Below are 16,323 nucleotides of genomic sequence, written 5' to 3' on the forward strand. Positions count from 1 at the left end.
ATAATTTCATTGTTAGGTTTCTTAGATTTCTAGCTATTTTATATTTTTGCTTGTATGGTGCATATTTATTTTCTTTTTTCTATTTTCTCCCTTTATTGCTGGTACATAGATAAGTTTTTATTTGTATGTTGAGTGTTTAATTTATAAGCGACCAAGCTCTTGATCATTTTGCTCCCTCCTTATATCTATTTAATTGAGCTCTTCCTAAAACATCAGTTGTCCCATCACTTTATGCGTAATGGAAGTTTCCTTGAACTGATACTTCTTGGTAGTTGAGAAGCTCCTGGCTTAGGTTATATAATTAGTATTTATGGGAAACAAGTTGCTTAAATAAAAGTGTCCCTAAAAATTCATTAATTAATTAGCATTAAGATTTGTTTATGATTTACTATATAAAATGATGAAATATAGAAGAGTGAGGCCCTTTTAAAAGTATTTAAGAATCAGCCAAAATACTGCTTGCTATTTAAGCTTAGATTCTTTTCTTCCAGACTGTAGAAGTAGAAAATACACGATTATTCAGAATCCTAGAATCAACTTTAATCCAAAACCCTTAACTAGAAAGTGGGGGTCAGGAGAGGTGGGGAATTAGAAAATTACAACTGTGTGTTATAGTTTATATCAGATAATGTTTAGACATATTCAGATTACTCAAAATATTTTCTCCTTAAGTTTCCTTTTTTCATAAAATTTTTTAAAGTATCAAAAAGTATAGCAAAGTAGATTCTAATGTTCATATTCTTATTCCTAATATAATACATGAGTTCTTTGTAGTAGTGGTTTTCAAATTTTAACATGCATGTGAATTACCTGGTAATGGGGCTAGGAAATTGCATTTTGATCAAACACTGCAGGTGATTACAATTCATGGGCCTCACTTAAGAAACACTGATTTAGAGTGAAACAATATTTGAATAAATGTTTCAAGTAGTATACTTTTGTTTAAAGTGCAGACAAAGAGTAAACACACTATTTCTAGTGATTATATCATTATTCAGGGAATACAGGACATCATGTAGTTGGAGACAATTGCACTCTCTACAATCTACTTTCAGAATAAGCTGTTGATGTTCACCAGCTCTCTAGGATCAAGAGCTAAGTTCCTTGAATGTTCCTGTCCTTTCTGAGGTTTTTAGTAAAATGACACCCTATAAAATAGTCTAAAAGGAGTTATAAAGCCACTCTATTTTGTGGTTATTTATCCAATTTTCAGTGTTTAAGAAGCTTTCTATTAGGCAAGAGTAGGTTCAGAATTATCTGTGAATAGCTGCCAAATAATGGTTGTTGTTGGAAACTCCTAAGTGTAGCACATGCTTTAGAGGAAATTTTTTGGTCATTTGGTCTAATGTAAAACTTAAAAGGTGGCCTGAAGTTCACCCACCATTTGAAAATACGTAGTTGCTCAGTTCCATGTCACTAATGCTCTGCTTTCTCTTTGCTTTCTGTCACTTCTGAGGAGCAGACCTGTGAAGCTTGAGGCCACTCAAGTTCCAAATTTGTGACAAATCCCCCAGGGCTCACTGGAGTGGCAGTAAGTTCTCTCAGTTTGATTTCCTTTCAATCATTGAAGTGTTAGAAAAGTAGTAACAAAAGCTCCCACGGCAAAACAGCAATTCTGTTTCCTGACCATCCACCATAGTCATGACTTACCTCTTTTGTTCCATTGATTTTTCTGTTGAACAATTTTAATACTTTTAGCCATACAATATGCAGTATAGTTTTGACAAGCTGGCATAATCCTTTAACCATGCTTTGAGTGTACACTTTTTCTCCTTCTACCCCCATAACCTGCCATAGAAAAACTGATTTTATTTTTGAAAATTTCTTTACCTTTTTCAGCTATTATTTTCACTTAAATATATAATGTTTTTATGTTACAAAGTTTGATTCTCTTTTGATGATATATACATACACACACATATATGAAAATCTTATGTTCACGGAAGCGTTATGTTGTGATATTTATAATCACTTCAATAAAGTCATTTTTAGAAAAAAAAATGTAGGCTGGGTGCGGTGGCACACGCCTGTAATCCCAGCACTTTGGGAGACTGAGGTGGGGGCATATCACGAGGTCAGGAGATCAAGACCATCCTAGCCAACATGGTGAAACCTTATCTCTACTAAAAATACAAAAATTAGCCAGGCGTGGCAGTGCATGCCTGTAGTCCCAGCTACTAAGGAGGCTGAGGCGGGAGAATTGCTTGAACCTGGGAGGCAGAGGCTGCAGTGAGCTGAGATCATGCCACTGCACTCCATCCTGGGCAACAGAGCAAGACTCCCTGTAAAGAAAAAAAATAAGAAAGAACACTTTAGTAAAAGTCTATACGATGCATTTAGTCAACAAGGAAGGCTAACATCATTTTTAATGAGAGAAGAATATTTTAAAGAAGAAATAATGGCTTTTGGGTCAGAAAGAACCACTGATATCAAACTGACTCTCTGTTCTTTGTAACTAAACCCCAAACCAAACTGATTAACCTACAGCCGCAAGAACAAAATCAAACAACACATGATGTATGTTATTAGAGCATGTCTGTAACTCGCTTTTTACATCAATTTACCAAACACTGAGTGAACCCAGCACTTGTTGAGAAAAAAAGACAGAAATGATTATTTAGCCTTTGCTAAGAAATTAAGAAATCAGTTTTAAATGACCAGCATTAAAAGCAAAACAATTTTTCATTGTCACCATCCAAATATGCTAAGAAGGAAACATCTAGAATATATTTCCCAATATTAAAATTATTTCAGAGTAGTTATAAACAAACAGAAGACTGCTCCACCTCACACAATTTTGTTTATTCTGGTTAGTGGCTCCCATTCTTTGGCAAATAATGTATGGCACACACATGAGTTCTGGAACATGTTTTAATAACTCTTAATTTCCTACCACTCATGACCCATCTGTCATGATTTGAGGACCTTACATTAGGGAAGTCAAATAGGGAAGACTCTGTGTTTGTGACCAAGAGCATTAATTTTAGGCGTGGTTTAACTATGTGTCCCATTAATTCCATAACATATCTACAGGTTTTTATCTGTAACTCAACCCAGCCAGATCCATGTTCTCCTCTTCTTTGTCTTGTTGTATGCCTTGAGAAGCTAACCTTGACTTCTATAAGTTACATCCACCCAGGCCCCCTTGATAGTTGGCTTCTTTTAAAAATCCAACAAATGCAAGACAATGGTAGGAGAACAGAGTGTAAGAGAGAGAGTTTGGGTTAAACCCCCATCCCCGCCATTCTTTCCTGCTCTAAGCCATGATTTCTAGCAGTTACTATATCTTTTTATCACTATGACCCAGGTTGGGTGGCCTTTTTCTATGCCTCCAGCTCTAACTGTACTCCAGTAACACTATTTTTCTCTTGCCCTTAGGCCAGTCATAACCTCTTTCTATTGTCATTCCCTTGGTGCTGCAATGTTCCTTTTTATTTTTCTTCACCCTGTCCAGATCTAAAGTCATCCTTATTAAAACTTCTTGAAGTAGATTCTGATTCCTGCATGACTGACTCAGACATTAGCAATAAGAAGCACTACATAAAACATTTGACTGTCAAGATTCCATTTTTGGATGTAGAAATAAGATGAGAAACCTGAGGAAAATTCCCAAGTCGTGATCTGTTTAGAAAGTACCTATACTTGGAATAATTTGACTGTTGCTTCCTCCTGCTCTTTATCCCCTGGTTTCTTAATTATCACAGCTAGATGTTCAGCTGTTGGTATTGTCTGTCACCCCCAATACCACATGTGTCTATTGTGGCCATAACTACTGCTTTCTGAGAGGACTCGGTCATCTACTGTAAAGACCTGATTACTCACTGTGACCAGAAGCCCTTTAAGATTGAATGAAGGAAGATGAGGCTTTTTCAGCTACATTATTAAAAGACAGTTGCAGCTGCAATAAAACATGCATTGGAATTTATTCAGCACTCCTGTGTGCAGCCCCTTGCTCCTCCTGCTTTTGAACGTTGGTGGATATGACATTGTGTCTAATCTCAGTTGTATTCTATGGTACTTGTCTTAGAGCTGGTTCTCTGACTTGACTCTTCATTTAGCTTAGTGGACTTGATTTCCTCTCATTTGACTACCAACTTTTGATTTTCTTTAAATCTTGCCTCCAGACTACAAACATGCCAAGTATCATGCATCGTGTGTTGTTTCTTTCATTGCCGTTCCTGCCACCATCACTCTTGGCTTTGCCTCTGCTGCTGCCATTACTTTCACCACCCCCACCCACCAACACACACACACACAGATGTGCACACACACACACGTGCTGTATTGTGTTACAGACAAAGGTCTGCTATCTTTGCCTTCCTGATCCTGCCTTCCCTACTATCAGTCACCCTTTAACCACTGCCACCATCCCCTCTACCATCAAACTAGCAATTTACTGGTCTTTTTCTTTCATTTCAGCCCTTAGACTGAGTTTCCAAGTATCCAAGTCCCCAATGATTATAAAATTTGTTACTTTGGATTTTTTTTTAACATTGCAGATTTATTATCAAGGGAAGTGAGTCCTGAAGGATTCATTCATTTGGGGTTTATAGCAGATAGACATGAATATATTTCTCTCTTAAAAAAACAGAAATAAGCCTTTGATGGTTTGGTTATTCTGACATAACTTTCACTTTAATGGTGGTTTTTCCCCCCTTTGGACTGTATTTCCAAATCAAAACCCTTTTAATTTGATGATGGAGAAAATCTTATATCCTAGATGCATAAATGTTTTGTGTTGTAAAGTTTCTATATCAGAAACCCAATTTCCTGGTTAAGATAGGAATATAGTTTTAAAAAGGTGAAAAAAAATGAGCCTTATACATATCGTCTTTCCTATTAAAAGTATACAAGGAAAAAAATGACAGAAATGAAGGAAATAACTAAGTTAAAGAGACATGCCAACTTGATCCAGAATTTCTTCCCTGGATCCTGGGCTCACAGATCCAATATGCAGTCTTTTTTAAACAGTATGCAATATAGTGCTCTTATTTTTAAAAATAATATGATTCTAATATTGATACCTGTTATGAATCACTGAGAAAAAGTTTTAATTTTTTACTTTTATTTTCAAAGTTTAGAGCTGAAATTATTAAGAAAATATAGAAAAACTGCGGAAGATTTAGGGATCATTAATAGTCTCTCACACGTTTCAAAATGGGATTCTAAAGAAAGATTAAAGGAATTAGAATTATTCAGTAGACAGAAAAGATAAAGATACAGTTGCCTTCAGGGAGTTAATGGGTACTGGATGTTCCTTTTTCTTCCTTGAATGTAAGAAGAGGGAACAGTGTTATATGTTAGCAAGAAAAGTAAAAACCATAGTTATTGTGTGGACATTTTTAGGATTATCTCTTCTGAAGTTCCTTAAAGATAGACTTATCTGGGAAATATTTCAGTATTTTCCAAATTCAATTCAGTAGAGACACAATTTATCAGAGATACTCACTTTCTAAGATTTCCTTGGTCAAAACAGCTTGACAAATATCTCATATTAAATTCCTCTCTTGGATATTAGCAATCTGGATTAGCATATTTAAGAAAAATTTCTGGAAAGAAAAGAGCTGTTGAAGTCTGTTTAATGCTTAGGCAACAAAGTTTATTTGCACAAGGGAAGAATTTTTTCCCCCATAGCACATATCACATTATTTAGTTTCCTCTTAACACCTGTTCAAGAAGCACTGGTTTAAAGCCTGGAGAATGAATTTCTAAACCTGTTGAGGCTCATTGTTGAGTTTTAGTATTATATTAACAAATGGTTATAAACTTGTGAAATTTAATCCAATGGATGAATGGGAGCCAAATAAGAAATATGCGGGAAACTATATAGAGGAATTATTTTGAGGTTGAGTAAATGCGTTATGTTCCTATTCCCATAAAATGTGTCCCAAGGTGTAGAACACAAGGAAAAATGTGCTCATCTCACATCTTTGAAGAAGCTGAAGTTTATTTCTTATTGTTAAAAGGACTGCTCATTCACCTGCAAAAAAAAAAAAAAGGTACAGGAACACCTTGGATATATTGTAGGTTTTGTTCCACATCACTGCAATAAAGCAAATATCGCAGTAAAATGAATCACACAATTTTTTTTGTTTCTCTAGTGCATGTAAAAGTTATGTTTACACTATATTGTAGTCAATTAAGCATGCAATACCACTGAATCTAAAAAAAAAGCAAAATATGTATCTTAATTTAAAAATACTTAAAGCTAAAGTGCTAATGGTTATTTGAGCCTTCAGTGAGTCTTAATCTTTTTATTGCTGGAGGGTCTTGCCTTGATGTTTATGGCTACTGACTGATCAGAGTGGTGGTTGCTAAAAATCGGGGTGACGGTGGGAACTTCTTCAAATAAGACAGCAATGAAGTTTGCTCCATCAGTTGATTCTTCCTTTTAGAAAAGATTTCTTTGTATCATGCAAGTCAGTTTGATAGGATTTTACCCACAGTAGAATTTCTTTCAAAATTAGAGTCAATTCTCTCTCTTAGTTGCTTTATCAAGTAAGTTTATGTGATGTACTAAATCCTTTGTTATCATTTCAACAATGTTTAGAGCATCTTTACCAGGAGTAGATTTCATGTCTTTGACATCCACAAGAAGCAACTCCTCATCCATTCAAGTTTGTTCATGACATTGCAGCAATTCATTCATATCTTTAGACTCTACTTTTAATTCTAGTTTTTTTTGCTATTTTTTTTAACCAAATCTGCAGTTACTTCCTCCACTGAAGACTTAAACCACTCAAAGTCATCCATGAGGGTTGGAATTAACTTATTTTTGCTAATGTTGATATTTTGATCTCCTGTGGATCACAAATGTTCTCAGTGGCACCTAGGATGGTAAATCTTTGGAAGAAGATTTTCCATTTACTTTGCCCAGATCCATTAGAGAAATCACTATCTATGGCAGTGGTAGCCTTAGAGTGTATTTCTTAAATAATAAGACTTGAAAGTTGAAATTCCCTCTTAATCTATGGGGTACAGAATGAATGTTGTGTGAGCAGGCATGAAAACGACATTAATCTTGTACATCTACATCAGAGCTCTTGAGTGACTAGGTGCATTGTCAATGAGCAGTAATATTTTGAAAAGATAGGTCTGAACTGTAGGCTTAAAATATTCAGTAATCCATGCTATAAAGAGATGTGCTGTCATCCAGGCTTTATTATTCTATTTATAGAGCACAGGCAGAGTAGATTTAGCATACTTCGTAAGGATCTTAGGACTTCATGACCAGTGGTTTCAACATAAAGTCTCTAGCTGCGTTAGCCCCTAACAAAAGAGCCAGTCTTTCTTTTGAAGCCTGCAAGCCAGACGTTGACTTCTCTCTAGCTATGAAAGTCTTAGATGGTATCTTCTTCTAATAGAAGGCTGTTTCACTGACATTGAAAATCTGTTGCTTTCTATAGCCACCTTCCTGAATGATCTTCTGGATAAATGGTGCAGCTTCTACACCAGGACTTTCTGCTTCACCTTGCACTTTTACGTTATAGGAATGTCTTCTTTCCTTCAACCTCATGAACCAATCTCTGCTAGCTTCCAGCTTTCCTTCTGTAGTCTCCTAACCTCTCTCAGCCTTCACAGAATTGAAGAGTTAGGGCCTTGCTGTGGGTTAGGCTTTAGCTTAGTGGAATTTTGTAGGTGGTTTGATCTTTTATCCAGACTACTAAAACTTTCTTCATATCAGCAATAACGCATTGTTTTGCTTTCTTAACATTTTTGTGTTCAATGGAGTCACACTTTTAATTTTCTTCAAGATCTTTTCCTTTGCATTCACAACTTAGCTAACCATTTGAAACAAGAGCCCTAGCTTTTGGCCTATTTTGGTTTTAGGCATCCCTTCCTCACCAAACTTAAGTATTTCTAGTTTTGATTGAAGGTGAGATATATGTGACTCTTCTTTCACTTGAACAGTGAGGGACCATTGTAGGGTTATTAATTGGCCTAGTTTCAGTATTGTTGTGTCTCTGGTAATAGGGAGGCAGGAGGAGAGGCAGAGAGATAGGGAAATGATGGTTAGTGGAGCAGTCAGAACACACATATTTGTCAGTTAAGTCTGCCATCTTTGTGGATGGGGTTTCCAACACCCGGGCACAATCACAATGGAAACATCAAAGATCACTGATCACAGATCAATGTAACAGATGTCATAATAATGAAAAAGTTGAAATACATGAGAAGTGCCACACAAAGTGAGCACATGCTGTTGGGAAAATGACACCAATCAATTTGGCTAATGCAGAGTTGCCATAAACTTCCAATTTGTGAAAAATACATTCTCTGCAAAGCCCAGTAAAAAGAAGTGTGATCAAACAAGGTATGCCTGTATTTGAAGTATACATTAAATCTGTTAAACCACCAAGTCGTGATGTAAATTCCTGGTTGCCTTCTGTATTAATCTAATTTTAATATTTTGAAATGAACCTGAAAAATCTGTGTTGTAGGAAGTCAAGGTGTATATTAGCCCCTTTAACTTCAAAACCATGACATTTGCAGTCAAATTATGTAAAAATATGTATAAACAGCAATTAACTTAAATTTGGAGTAATAAGTGTGTCTTTGCAAGTTAGAAAAATGCCAATAACATTTGGGATCTTAAATCTGCTACGCAGTTTTCAATGTGCAGTGATTTGTATTGAGTGCATTGCCTGTTTATTTTTGATTTTAAAATCATTAATTATTGAAAATCTTAATGCTATAAAAACTAAGTGGGGTTTTTCGTGTATAAAGAGTATTGAGTTATTTCCATTGTATTTAAAATGTATCAAATGTTTATTTTTCATGTAAAATTACTAATCATATTTTCTATCAAACAAGTTTTTCATTATACAGTTAAATTGGTTTCATCTCTCCTTTTAATAAAGATCACATTGTTCCTGAATCCAGCCAAAAATAATGTGTAACATTCAACGTGTGTAATATTCTCCAAGGAAAAAGAGATTCCTGCAGGCTAATTTTTGTAACTTCACTTTGTTAGCATATAAATGACTGGATAGGGATGTTTGTATTGAAAGGTTTAAATTTTACACTAGTTTTCTTGTGTACTTTCAGTAATTATTGAGTCTTAATATTAGGCTAGAAACAACTCTAAAATTATTTTCAAGATTATATTAAAATATTAACTTTTGAAAGGTATTTGATTAATTCTATTAATCAGAGGTCTGCAGGATTTGATAATAAATACCATGGCAGACAATATAGCCTAGAGTTTCTGAATTTAAGGATGTTAATAACTTGACTGCTGTTAGTTGTAGTAATAAATCTTTCAAAATTTATACTTCTGCCTGATTAATTATAGTATGACTTGGTCTAACAAGTAAGATACACACATACACACATATTACATATATCTTTTAAGTAAGCCAGCAGCCTATAGTACTAACTAAATATAATATAATACTATACAACCAGTTTACGGAAATGACAGAGTGGTTTGAAGCCAGTTGGGGTCTATAATAGAACACTTGTGTCAGCAGTCTTTCCAGGGGAGGCAAATGGCTGTATATTTTAAAGTGGAAACACAAGATTTAAAATTAAATGCCAGTCAGGTGTTGTACCTAGTGGCTATAATCCCTACTACTAGGAAGACTGAGGTGGGAAGATCACTTGATCGCAGGAATTGGAGGCTGCAGTAACCTATGATCATGTCACTGCACTCTAGCCTGGGTGATGGAGCAAGAAGACCCTGTCTCCAAAAAAATAGAAGTTTTTTAAAAAAATTGCCCAATTTTTATATTTTTACTTTAATAGTATATATATTTTATATATATACTATATATATATATACACTATGACTATATATATAGTCATAAAAGGATAAATTGAAGCTCTTTGTGATTAAATTATTAGTTTTTTGAAACTGTACTCCCAATACCATTTTGTATGACTTTATCGATTATGATTTCTGTTGCTTTGATAATTTGAAAATTATTTTCTATTTTTGAAAGCATTTAATGAGAATGGAAAAAGAAGTAAATAAACATATATATTGTATGTGCAGTATCAATAAGGATGCACACAGCACATTTTAAAAATTTACTTTCAGACTTAGACTTTTGGTATTTAATTTTCAATTTTCAACAATGTTTACTTTTCTGGCAATTTATGAATTTTTGTTGCTTTAGGAAGAAAAACGTGTAAACATTACGCTTAAGCTGCAATTATTTTCTAGAGAACAATTTCATTGTGTTTTCTTAGTAGAAAGACTATAGTGCTAGTTAAACCCATAACCATTAATATTGAAAATTGTAATGCTGTAAAGAACTTGAAGGAATCATATTTTTCAAGGTAATACAATTTTGAAATAGATAATTTACACCTACTCATGCTTATTCATTGACAGCATATCATTGTATAAATGGCTCACTTAACTGATCAGTGAACATACATTCTTGGATAATAACCAACATAAGATTGTATCGATACTTCGGTATTAATTTGCTCATCATTTTTGCTCCACTCTATTTTTTGTGATATCTGTGTATAATTTTAACTTGAAAAGATCTGTAAAATATATAGTTTGAAAAATATCACATATACTGGGCATCTTTCTAAAAAGGCAATATCACTGGAATACAATACTAAGATTATAGGAATTTAGAATTACAGTCTTGTTCATAAAATCCTGACTTAAACATCGTTTTAAAAAGTTTAATGGCTGCTCTTCTAAGGTTGTCATAAAATCAATTTCATATTTGATATTATGTTATATGCATAGATAAAACGATAGATGTCTGTGGCTCCATATCTGTATAACAGAAGGACAGCAGGTAATGCTGCTCATCAAAATGAATAGGCTGTAATATCTATAAAATGGAAGATAAAAGTTAGACTTCTGCTTGAATGAAATGAGCACGGGTGTGATTTCATGCAGGTCTGGTATACATTTATTTCACCTTCTGCCGTCTTTTCTCCCAGTCTGGATAAGGCAACTTCTGCATAGTTGATTTTTAAGCTAAAAATTGCAACTATTAATTTAAATACAAATGTGTGGATTTTGGTCTTTCAAAAAAATATATATATTCACTATTTTACTTTATTTAATTTGGTTCCTTGAAGAAAATGGACATTTCTCAAAAAAGCTAAAACTTGAAAATGCCCTTACTTTATTAGTTTACTTTTTATATTTCCTGGCCTCAATGGCTGGATGGTCACAACTATATATTGCAGTGTCTATCTATCTATCTATATATACACATATACACATATGTGTGTGTATATACATGTGTATATATGTGTGTATATATAAATATACATGTGGACAGATACTGCAGTATATAGTTGTGTGTGTTTGTATATATATACACACATACTCACACACATATATTACATTTTGTAGCCCTTTAACATTACAGAAAATATTTTCTTTGGTGTTTTGTTCTGCTGCTTCAGGAATGCAATATGCAAGGACTTGTATTAAAAAAAAACAAGGACTTGTGTGAAGATCTATTATGGTTTCCTGTCAGTTGGTGTCTTTTGTTTTATTTGGTATTCTAGTAAAATTACCTGTTCCTTAGGTATGGTTAATTAAAGCTTAAGTTAATTAAAGATTAATATCCAGGCTCAAAACTCTTTATACATGTTTCAATTTATAGAAGCAAAACCTGAGACTTGGAGAGGTTAGATAATTTGCCAATGATCTCATAGCTAGTACATGGCTGAACTGACTCCAATTCCTGAACATTTTGCTCTTCCCATACAGTGAGCTCAATTGGTACCGTCTGCACTAATAGAGTAATGGTTTTAGAGCCTGCTGAGATATGTTGGACAGTTTTCTTCCACATTAAATGGCTTCAGATTGCTAAAACTTTGGAGCCATTGTGTTTTCTACATATCAGCAGCTTATTCTTCATTCTTGTTGACCCTAGCAGGGTTTTCTTTGTGCTTGCACCAGGGAAGCCAAGCATTATTTTAGAACATCAGAAGACAGGGAAGTTTGGGAACACTTTAAGTTCACACTGACGAACCTCAGATAAGCCCTTAGCAGAACCTGGCAATTTGATTGCTCTTCTTTAGTTTCCTGATTTGTGCAATGAGGTTTTCAAAACGTCTCCACCTCTAACAGACATTTGATCTATCCACCCTTGCCCTTACTGTGAGCAGATTACCCCTGTTTTGCTTTACAGAGAAAATAAAAGCTATCAGATGCAAATTCCATTAATTTTCCTTCTTTTTTCTTCTCTTTTTTTCTTTTTTTTACTATTATTATACTTTAAGTTTTAGGGTACATGTGCACAACGTGCAGGTTTGTTACATATGTTACATATGTATGTTGGTGTGCTGCACCCATCAACTTGTCATTTAGCATTGGGTATATCTCCTAATGCTATCCCTCCCCCCTCCCCCCACCCCACAACAGTCCCCGGTGTGTGATGTTCCCCTTCCTGTGTCCATGTGTTCTCATTGTTCAATTCCCACCTATGAGTGAGAACATGCGGTGTTTGGTTTTTTTGTCCTTGCAATAGTTTGCTGAGAATGATGGTTTCCAGCTTCATCCATGTCCCTACAAAGGACATGAACTCATCATTTTTTATGGCTGCAGAGTATTCCATGGTGTATATGTGCCACATTTTCTTAATCCAGTCTATCATTGTTGGGCATTTGGGTTGGTTCTAAGTCTTTGCTATTGTGAATAGTGCCGCAATAAACATACATGTGCATGTGTCTTTATAGCAGCATGATTTACAATCCTTTGGGTATATACCCCGTTATGGGATGACTGGGTCAAATGGTATTTCTAGTTCTAGATCCCTGAGGAATTGGCACACCAACTTCCACAATGGTTGAACTAGTTTACAGTCCTACCAACAGTAAAAGTGTTACTATTTCTCCACATCCTCTCCAGCACCTGTTGTTTCCTGACTTTTTAATGATTGCCATTCAAACTGGTGTGAGATGGTATCTCATTGTGGCTTTGATTTGCATTTCTCTGATGGCCAGCGAGGATGAACATTTTTTCATGTGTTTTTTGGCTGCATAAATGTCTTCTTTTGCGAAGTGTCGGTTCACATCCTTCGCCCACTTTTTGATGGGGTTGTTTGTTTTTTTCTTGTAAATTTGTTTGAGTTCATTGTAGATTCTGGATATTAGCCCTTTGTCAGATGAGTAGGTTGCAAAAATTTTCTCCCATTCTGTAGGTTGCCTGTTCACTCTGATGGTGGTTTCTTTTGCTGTGCAGAAGCTCTTTAGTTGAATTAGAACCCATTTGTCCATTTTGGCTTTTGTTGCCATTGCTTTTGGTGTTTTAGTCATGAAGTCCTTGCCCATGCCTATGTCCTGAATGGTAATGTCTAGGTTTTCTTCTAGGGTTTTTATGGTTTTAGGTCTAACATTTAAGTCTTTAATGCATCTTGAATTAATTTTTGTATAAGGTGTAAGGAAGGGATCCAGTTTCAGCTTTCTACATGTGGCTAGCCAGTTTTCCCAGCACCATTTATTAAATAGGGAATCCTTTCCCCATTGCTTGTTTTTCTCAGGTTTGTCAAAGATCAGGTAGTTGTAGATATGTGGCATTATTTCTGAGGGCTCTGTTCTGTTCCATTGATCTATATCTCTGTTTTGGTACCAGTACCATGCTGTTTTGGTTACTGTAGCCTTGTAGTATAGTTTGAAGTCAGGTAACGTGATGCCTCCAGCTTTGTTCTTTTGGCTTAGGATTGACTTGGCAATGCAGGCTCTTTTTTGGTGCCATATGAACTTTAGTTTTTTCCAATTCTGTGAAGAAAGTCATTGGTAGCTTGATGGGGATGGCATTGAATCTATAAATTACCTTGGGCAGTATGGCCATTTTCACGATATTGATTCTTCCTACCCATGAGCATGGAATGTTCTTTCATTTGTTTGTATCCGCTTTTATTTTATTGAGCAGTGGTTTGTAGTTCTCCTTGAAGAGATCCTTCACATCCCTTGTAAGTTGGATTCCTAGGTATTTTATTCTCTTTGAAGCAATTGTGAATGGGAGTTCATTCATGATTTGGCTCTCTGTTTGTCTGTTATTGGTGTGTATAAGAATGCTTGTGATTTTTGCACATTGATTTTATATCCTGAGACTTTGCTGAAGTTGCTTATCAGCTAAGGAGATTTTGGGCTGAGACGATGGGGTTTTCCAGATATACAGTCATGTCATCTGCAAACAGGGACAATTTGACTTCCTCTTTTCCTAATTGAATGCCCTTTATTTCCTTCTCCTGCTTGATTGCCCTGGCCAGAACTTCCAACACTATGTTGAATAGGAGTGGTGAGAGAGGGCATCCCTGTCTTGTGCCAGTTTTCAAAGGGAATGCTTCCAGTTTTTGTCCATTCAGTATGATATTGGCTGTGGGTTTGTCATAGATAGCTCTTATTATTTTGAGATACATCCCATCAATACCTAATTTATTGAGAGTTTTTAGCTTGAAGCGTTGTTGAATTTTGTCAAAGGCCTTTTCTGCATCTATTGAGATAATCATGTGGTTTTTGTCTTTGGTTCTGTTTATATGCTGGATTACATTTATTGATTTTCATATGTTGAACCAGCCTTGCATCTGAGGGATGAAGCCCACGTGATCATGGTGGATAAGCTTTTTGATGTGTTGCTGTATTTGGTTTGCCAGTATTTTATTGAGGATTTTTGCATCAATGTTCATCAAGGATATTGGTCTAAAATTCTCTTTTTTGGTTGTGTCTCTGCCAGGCTTTGGTATCAGGATGATGCTGGCCTCATAAAATGGGTTAGGGAGGATTCCCTCTTTTTCTATTGACTGGAATATTTTCAGAAGGAATGGTACCAGCTCCTCTTTGTACCTCTGGTAGAATTTGGCTGTGAATCCATCTGGTCCTGGGCTTTTTTTGGTTGGTAAGCTATTAATTATTGCCTCAATTTCAGATCCTGTTATTGGTCTATTCAGAGATTCAACTTCTTCCTGGTTTAGTCTTGGGAGGGTGTATGTGTCGAGGAATTTATCCATTTCTTCTAGATTTTCTAGTTTATTTGTGTATAGGTGTTGATAGTATTCTCTGATGGTAGTTTGTATTTCTGTGGGATCAGTGGTGACATCCCCTTTTTCATTTTTTATTGCATCTATTTGATTCTTCTCTCTTTTCTTCTTTATTAGTCTTGCTAGCGGTCTATCAATTTTGTTGATCTTTTCAAAAAACCGGCTCCTGGATTCATTGATTTTTTCAAGGGTTTTTTGTGTCTCCATTTCCTTCAGTTCTGCTCTGATCTTAGTTATTTCTTGCCTTCTGCTAGCTTTTGAATGTGTTTGCTCTTGCTTCTCTAGTTCTTTTAATTGTGATGTTAGGGTGTCAATTTTAGATCTTTCCTGCTTTCTCTTGTGGGCATTTAGTGCTATAAATTTCCCTCTACACACTGATTTGAATGAGTCCCAGAGATTCTGGTATGTTATGTCTTTGTTCTTGTTGGTTTCAAAGAACATCTTTATTTCTGCCTTCATTTCGTTATGTACGCAGTAGTCATTCAGGAGCAGGTTGTTCAGTTTCCATGTAGTTGAGCGGTTTTGAGTGAGTTTCTTAATCCTGAGTTCTAGTTTGATTGCACTGTGGTCTGAGAGACAGTTTGTTATAATTTCTGTTCTTTTACATTTGCTGAGGAGAGCTTTACTTCCAACTATGTGGTCAATTTTGGAATAGGTGTGGTGTGGTGCTGAAAAAAATGTATATTCTGTTGATTTGGGGTGGAGAGTTCTGTAGATGTCTATTAGGTCCGCTTGGTGCAGAGCTGAGTTCAGTTCCTGGATATCCTTGTTAACTTTCGGTCTCGTTGATCTGTCTAATGTTGACAGTGGGGTGTTAAAGTCTCCCATTGTTATTGTGTGGGAGTCTAAGTTCTTTGCAGGTCACTATGGACTTGCTTTTTGAATCTGGGTGCTGCTGTATATATTTAGGAGAGTTAGTTCTTCTTATTGAATTGATCCCTTTGCCATTATCTAATGGCCTTCTTTGTCTCTTTTGATCTTTGTTGGTTTAAAGTCTGTTTTATCAGAGACTAGGATTGCAACCCCTGCCTTTTTTTGTTTTCCATTTGCTTGGTAGATCTTCCTCCATCCCTTTATTTTCAGCCTGTGTGTGTCTCTGCACATGAGATGGGTTTCCTGAATACAGCACACAGATGGGTCTTGACTCTTTATCCAATTTGCCAGTCTGTGCCTTTTAATTGGAGCATTTAGGCCATTTACTTTTAAGGTTAGTATTGTTATGTGTGAATTTGATCCTGTCATTATGATGTTAGCTGGTTATTTTGCTCGTTAGTTGATGCAGTTTCTTTCTAGTCCTGATGGTCTTTACAATTTGGCATGTTTTTGCAGTGGCTGGTACTGGTTGTTCCTT

General features: G+C 35.5%; 1 protein-coding gene across 10 annotated transcripts in view; it reads left to right on the top strand.

Annotated features, from left to right (window-relative positions):
- Window positions 1-16,323, top strand: part of NLGN1 (neuroligin 1) — a 915,231-nt gene that overhangs the window by 37,011 nt on the left and 861,897 nt on the right. For 4 of the 10 annotated variants that reach the window (XM_055110690.2, XM_063602603.1, XM_055110688.2 and 1 more), the window contains exon 2: window positions 1,463-1,531. The exons of the other annotated variants lie outside the window; for them this stretch is intronic. The gene's annotated coding sequence lies outside the window, so the exon portion shown is untranslated. The remainder of the gene's footprint in view (window positions 1-1,462; window positions 1,532-16,323) is intronic. 10 annotated transcript variants of the gene reach the window in all.

The sequence above is a fragment of the Pan paniscus genome, chromosome 2, assembly GCF_029289425.2.
Source record: "Pan paniscus chromosome 2, NHGRI_mPanPan1-v2.0_pri, whole genome shotgun sequence".
In the NCBI taxonomy this organism is placed as follows: Eukaryota; Metazoa; Chordata; class Mammalia; order Primates; family Hominidae; genus Pan; species Pan paniscus.